Source organism: Grus americana, chromosome 3 (assembly GCF_028858705.1).
Source record: "Grus americana isolate bGruAme1 chromosome 3, bGruAme1.mat, whole genome shotgun sequence".
Taxonomy (NCBI): domain Eukaryota; kingdom Metazoa; phylum Chordata; class Aves; order Gruiformes; family Gruidae; genus Grus; species Grus americana.
In genome coordinates this window covers 80,692,619-80,698,748 of record NC_072854.1, presented here as the reverse complement: position 1 = coordinate 80,698,748, position 6,130 = coordinate 80,692,619, and positions in this window count along the sequence as shown.

The following is a 6,130-nucleotide window of genomic DNA, read 5'->3' as shown; positions in this document are numbered from 1 at the left end:
CTCCTGCTGCATTTATGGATCAATGGAGAAAGGGCGTAGGAGGAGAGAAGGGCTGATGAGAACGTAGTATGCAATCTAAACCAGATTGTTTGTTGGGATTTTGAAGTCTATGTAAACCATATTATTAATACCTAAACAAGGCTTGCCTTTTTTTTCTTTTTCTTCCTCTCCTGTCTTCCTGTTACAGGATTGCAAAACTCATTTCCAAACAGACTTATTTCTTTCCTGTTACTAATAGCAGCAGAAGTGATTTATATGCACACTGGGGGAAGGAATGTATCTGAAAAGAAAAACCATCCATCCTTTCTTCCACCTGTATCCAAACTTACTCTCTTTTCTTCATCCTTCCCTCAGGGCTCAGACACACGATGGAGTTACTGTGGTTTCTGGAGCTGCCATGGTAACTTGATAGCCTGTCCAGGCCCGAGAAGAACCCAGCTTTGCGTTGTTCAAATCAAAAGGTCCCCCTTTTTGTTTCAGTAGCTGGGAAAGGCTGAGACGGTGATTTAAGAACATTGCCTGCCTACAGGCCATGAGGTTTGGTCTGAAATTCACTGCTCCAGTAGGAATTTGTGTTGCAGGTTTTCACCTGGAATTCATTTGAATGATTACATCATGTAAGCTCTGGCAAAATGGATTTTATAATGGAAACACTGGCTTCACTGTAGTGGGAGTAATGAGAGGGAGATACTTCTGGATGTGATTATTTAAGCTTGTTTGGGCTATTTCGGTTTTGGAAATCTGAAAGTCTTCCTGGGGGGCCACAACCCAGCCTCAGGCTGAAGCGTGGTGGCAGGTCCATGGGTAGCTCCTCTCCCCATGATACAGCTGCTGGAGAGGGAGACACAAACCGTGGCCAAACAAGCCCTGCAAAGTCGGTAGCCCTGCCCAAACCCTTTTCTGTGCAAGCAGTTTATCAACCAGTATAGAAGAGCTCACCACTTGCACCGTGCCCATGCTGTGGAGAAGGGTCAGACTTAACTGAAAGGAGTTTCAGAGCTGGAACGAGTGGCCAGGGAAGGGCTTTGTCAGGCTGGAATACAAGAAGTTAGCAGCAAGCACTGCACCTGATTTTGGTGGGAGGATTTTCTGTGTGAGGTTGGCAAGGGTATGTTAATGAGTATCATTAGAATTAGGTAACAACGCACTTCCATGTAGGGTTGCCTAACTCTCTTGCTGTGCTTTCAAGCTGAACATATGTTTTCAATTATTAACATGATTAATGGGAATGAGGTGACTTGAATCCCAATGAGCTCTATCTTGCCATCGTATGCAAAACCCACAATATGGCAATGTTTATGCAGTGTGGAAGTGCATGATTTCCTACACCAGGAGGACTTCTTAGGTGGTCCAGGTGTCTAACCCTTAGCAAGTTTAGAGATCTGCAATTAGAACCACTTGCTGTATTAAGTCCCTTGGCTCCTGCCCCGGCATCTCCGGGATTGTGGCATGTGAAAACTGCTGTGAGGGAGCCAATTCTTGCTGTGCTGTTCCAGCTTGGCAAGGGTTTTGGTCAGGAGACCGAGAAGGGCTGGGAGACCTGAAACCACCTTCTTCCCATCGTCATCTGGAATAACCTCCAGGTTGCATAAATCTCCAGTTCAGCTGAGACTCTCCCACTGTTTTGTGTGGGCTGTGAACCTCCCTTTTTCCACTTGTGGTGGACAAATTTTGCTAAGGTGTGCATCATTTTCACCCTGCCCTATGTCTTTGGGAAGGGAATAAGGTTGAGGATTTGGAGCAAGAAAAACAGACTTGGAAATTCTTTTATTGTTTAATACAGCTGCCAGACCCAGAAATCATTATACTTGGGCCCTTTTTCCCCCATCAGTTAAGTTTTGGTCTAATTCTTTCTGACACATATGTCACTCACACAAAATCTGAAATCACTCACTGGAAGCGAGTCATTCAGCCCCTTAACAAACAGGAAAATGTTGAGTACTAGCAAAATTGTACAGGATGAGTGTATTTGCTGAAGGTCCAATCCAGAAATGGACGGAGGAACACCATCCTTCAGATCAACAGAAACAAAGTTGTGCCATGAGCACTGGAACTCATGGAGCCAGCCTTCCCATCAGCTCGGGTCTGGTGGTTAATGAAAGTTCCCATTTAAATTTTCCTAGGGCTACTAGACTTTTACATTTGCTGTCTTTTGCAGATTCTGTGGGTTAAAATGAAGTTAAGTTCGTATTATAGCCTTTACCTCAGTCATGATGCAGATTTGGGCTCTATCCTCTGCCTGGATGCCTATTTCCATGGATTCTGTAATAAATTAGCTATCCCCAGGTAAGGCTGGAGCTGCTAAAAAGGTTTGGGATTGCAAGGAGAGCAAGCAGGCAGAAGGAGGATGATTTCATAAATCATTATTTCCATGGGAAATGTGACTAAAATTGCTATACGGTGCAAGCGCAGATGGTTTTTACAGTACCAGCAGTGCGTGCACATGTGTGTATGCAGATAGACATACAGTATCAGTTCGCATCAAGAAACTGTGTGACTAAATCTCCTTTTTAGTTTTGAAATATTATATATATATGTACATATGCATATATACACATACATATAAATTACATCTTTCTGTCTGACTCTACGCATATACATGGGTGCGTTTTTCTGTCTAAGCATTCCATATATATTTAGACGGAGTATGTAGCATTGTCAAATAGGCTGGTATATTTATCTTACTGCACCTCAGACATATTCTTTTCAGATTTACCAAATCAAACAAATAGATTGCATATCAGGACTCCTGAATTCAGCCACTGAAAAGAGGGATGTATGTGTGTGTGTGTTAGTGTACGTGAGTGTGTGTGTGTAACAGGTGACGTACAGCCATACAAGGGTTGCACTCAGGTGAGAGGCAGCCACATAATATAAGAGCAGTAAGGTCATCCCAAATAAGCACCTGGTGCCACAATGACTGCCACAACCCGAGCGTCTGTAAGCTAGTGGATGGTTCCAAGTCGCCTGTTCATTCTCCATCTCTCTGCGAGTAATTTTACTGTTAGCAAACACAAAAATTCATGTCACAGGTATAATCTGTGAATGGTTATGGGTGGTATTTCCATGTGTGACTGTAGCCGGGATCTGTACAAATAAAAACTTGCCTAGTAATACCCTATTACACTGTAATATACTTATATTAGGTATAATAACTTAAAATAAACTTATTACACTGTAAAATACTTATAATTGGATCTGCACTCAACTGCTGTTTTGCTTCGGTGAGCTGCAGCAAAGGAGCTGGAGCTTTACCAGTTACCTAATGGCATGTTAGTAGAAAGCACGGAATGGGCTCGACATCATTGCTGCTACGAGTGTACAATCACACAGAACTTGCCATCAAGCAGTAACAATTTTTGGTAATTGCCAAGCACGGCGAGAGGCAGCAATCCTCTATGTTCCATTACCCATTCTCCCAGACATCCACTTTTGCTGAGGAAGGGATTTTAGAAACAGAACTTATATTTAAGGTCAATCGAAGTCTGAAGAGATTCCAATTTTTTTCAAGTTGCCATTAGTCAGCGCAATGCACTACTGCAAGCATTTGGAAAAGGCAAGGCGGGGGGCAGCTGCTCTTGTGCTGGGAGCACGGGCAGGCGTCTGAAAGCAGAGCAGCTGCATTTCGGCTGGGGCAAGGCAGGCCCAAACCGGCGACCTTAAGCGAAAGCAAATTGCTGTTGGTGAGACAGCGTGTGCCAGACTGCGAGCCGCTTTCCGCACGGCGCTCCCTTGGCATCGGCTGGGCTAAAGAGGTTATTTATGGCAGGTAGCGGGATTTCAAATGGAAAAGAGAAAGTGCTTTAGCAAAGGGTGCTGAGGTGTCTCAGGCTGAAGGACGCGCGCTTATGGCTGGCAGGGCAGGTCCCAAGAGAGATCTTCCCCTCCTGCGTCCCCAGCTGCCTCCACTCAGGAGAAAGCCATGCGTGTGCTACAGCCGGGCCTGACGAAGAGGGCTGACTCCCTCACGCTTCTCTTGTTTCTCTGTATGTAGCGTGAAGTAAATAAACTCCGGCAGCCTGGGGTTTAATAACAAATGCTCATCATTCCTGGGAGACGGGCACAGTTAAAGGTGAGCAGGAGGAGACTGCTGTGGGTCGTGCAGCAGTGTCAGCTGCTGCCTAAACAGGTTGCAGGGTTTGTCCTCCTATTCCAGCACCCGTTTTTTGCTGGCAAACTTTCAACAGCCTTGGCGCCTTTATGCCAAATCTTTGTTTTTCGTTCTCAGCATCAGATTAATTTGGCAGTTGGTCTTTTCTTTGACCTTGCCAGAATCTCACTTCTCAAAATATCTAAAGAGGATGGAGAAAGGAAGATTTCCAAAGATAGGTCTGAGCACTCATCAACCACGCCAGGGCCTCATATGGCAGTGGTGGGGGGACCGCTGAGCCCCCAAACCATCCCTGACTGGGACCCAGGGTGGGCTCCCCACTGAGATGAGGGCTGCGAGGTGCGGCGGCGAGGAGGGAGCGGAGGCTTGCTTTCTCCCTCCCCTCCTTCTCTGACGCTTGGTGCGGGCTGGCAGCCCCTGCCGAGCAGCCGGGGGAGAGCTGGGGGAGCACAGCGGCTGCTGCACCCAGGCCTGCCTTCCCCACACTTCAGTCACAGCTTTAATTCATTCACTTCCAGAGTGAATTAAGATAAACTGAATTAAGGGCTCTCTATTTCTGAACGAGAGTGTTTAATCTGCTGCTGATTGTGTCAGCACCTAATCCACTTCCAAAGTTAAATCAATTTAATTCTCCTGAATGTCCCCGTATCAACAAGCCCTGAATGAACCTCTCTTCCATGCCTAAGGTGGTGGGAGAGATACCGAGTTTAAGGAAGTTTTGGGCACCTGATGACCCTGACGTGGACGTGAGGCATTGCAGTAACCTACTTCCCGAAAACCCTGTGAAGACTTCCCTGTGAAAACCCCCGTGCCCGTGTCAGCGGGGGCGTTCGGTGGCTTCAGCAGAGGAGCGAGAGCCAGAAGCCCGCGGGTGCTGGTGCTGGCTCGTGTTCAGCTCCGTCACTTCGCACGCCTGGAGCATGTTCCTCCAGCTGAAGGAAACAGCATGAACAAACCCACATTCTTCTGCCCACATTGTTTCTAGCTGCAGTAAATTTTAAGCAAAATCATATATTGTTTAATGAGCAAAGTTTACTTTTTTTGCTTCTTCTTGCAGGTTTCAATTTATAAACAGTACTTAAACCTCCAGATTAGAATATTTTACAACTACAACATGGCAGCACAGCAAGTAGCACTTTGATGAATCCCAATAGAGACATAGTGACCTGGCAGCATAAAAAAGACTTCAAACTCAGTTCTAATAGAACTGTGCAGATTTGGCTAAAATAGAGCTGTATATCGATACTAACGTAAAACTGAGAATCTTGTATTTGTGGGTTTGGTTTTCTTTAAGGTGGAATGATGCTGAGAATACAATGTTTATTACCACCACGCTGCTATTTATAAGAGTAAATTCAGACAGAAGAAAGCACTGCAGAGTGTTAGAATGGTGGTAAAAAAAAAAAAAGACAGTTTTGCTGTTGGAAACTGTACATCTAGAACATCACAGCAGGGGACCTGTGTCATATTTTAAGTACTTTTACATTAAATGTTTGTTTGAGAGTGCCATTTGAATGCCACCTCCAAAAAAGTCAGTAACTGCTCGTCACAGGACAGATTGGGGAAGCATTTGGCAACCATCTCTGCAGCCCCCAGTAAGTACGTGTAGCAAGCCTCTATGCGACTCACAGAGGGTAAGAGTGGTTGCAAATATGAAGAGGTGTGGTTTTTTGAGAAACAGTACATTTTCACTCAGAAAACCACGATATTTGTGGAAGAGAACCAAGGCATTCATTAATTTCAGTCAAATTTGTCAAATCTGGGATTTCAAAATACTTGGGTTCATGGTTTTGATGTTCAATGTGTTGTTTGGGGAAACCCTGGGAAATCTTTTATTATTATTATTAAAGGGTAATATAATTTAAAATAGAAACAAACTATTTCAAGTCAAAATAGTTCAGGAGAACTCATTTTGAGCAGGCTGTTATTTGTTTCACAAACCTTCTAATTCATTTTGGTTCACTTTGACCTGAACCTGGAGCTTTTTTTCATCCCCTCCCACCTCCCCCTGCAATTGCA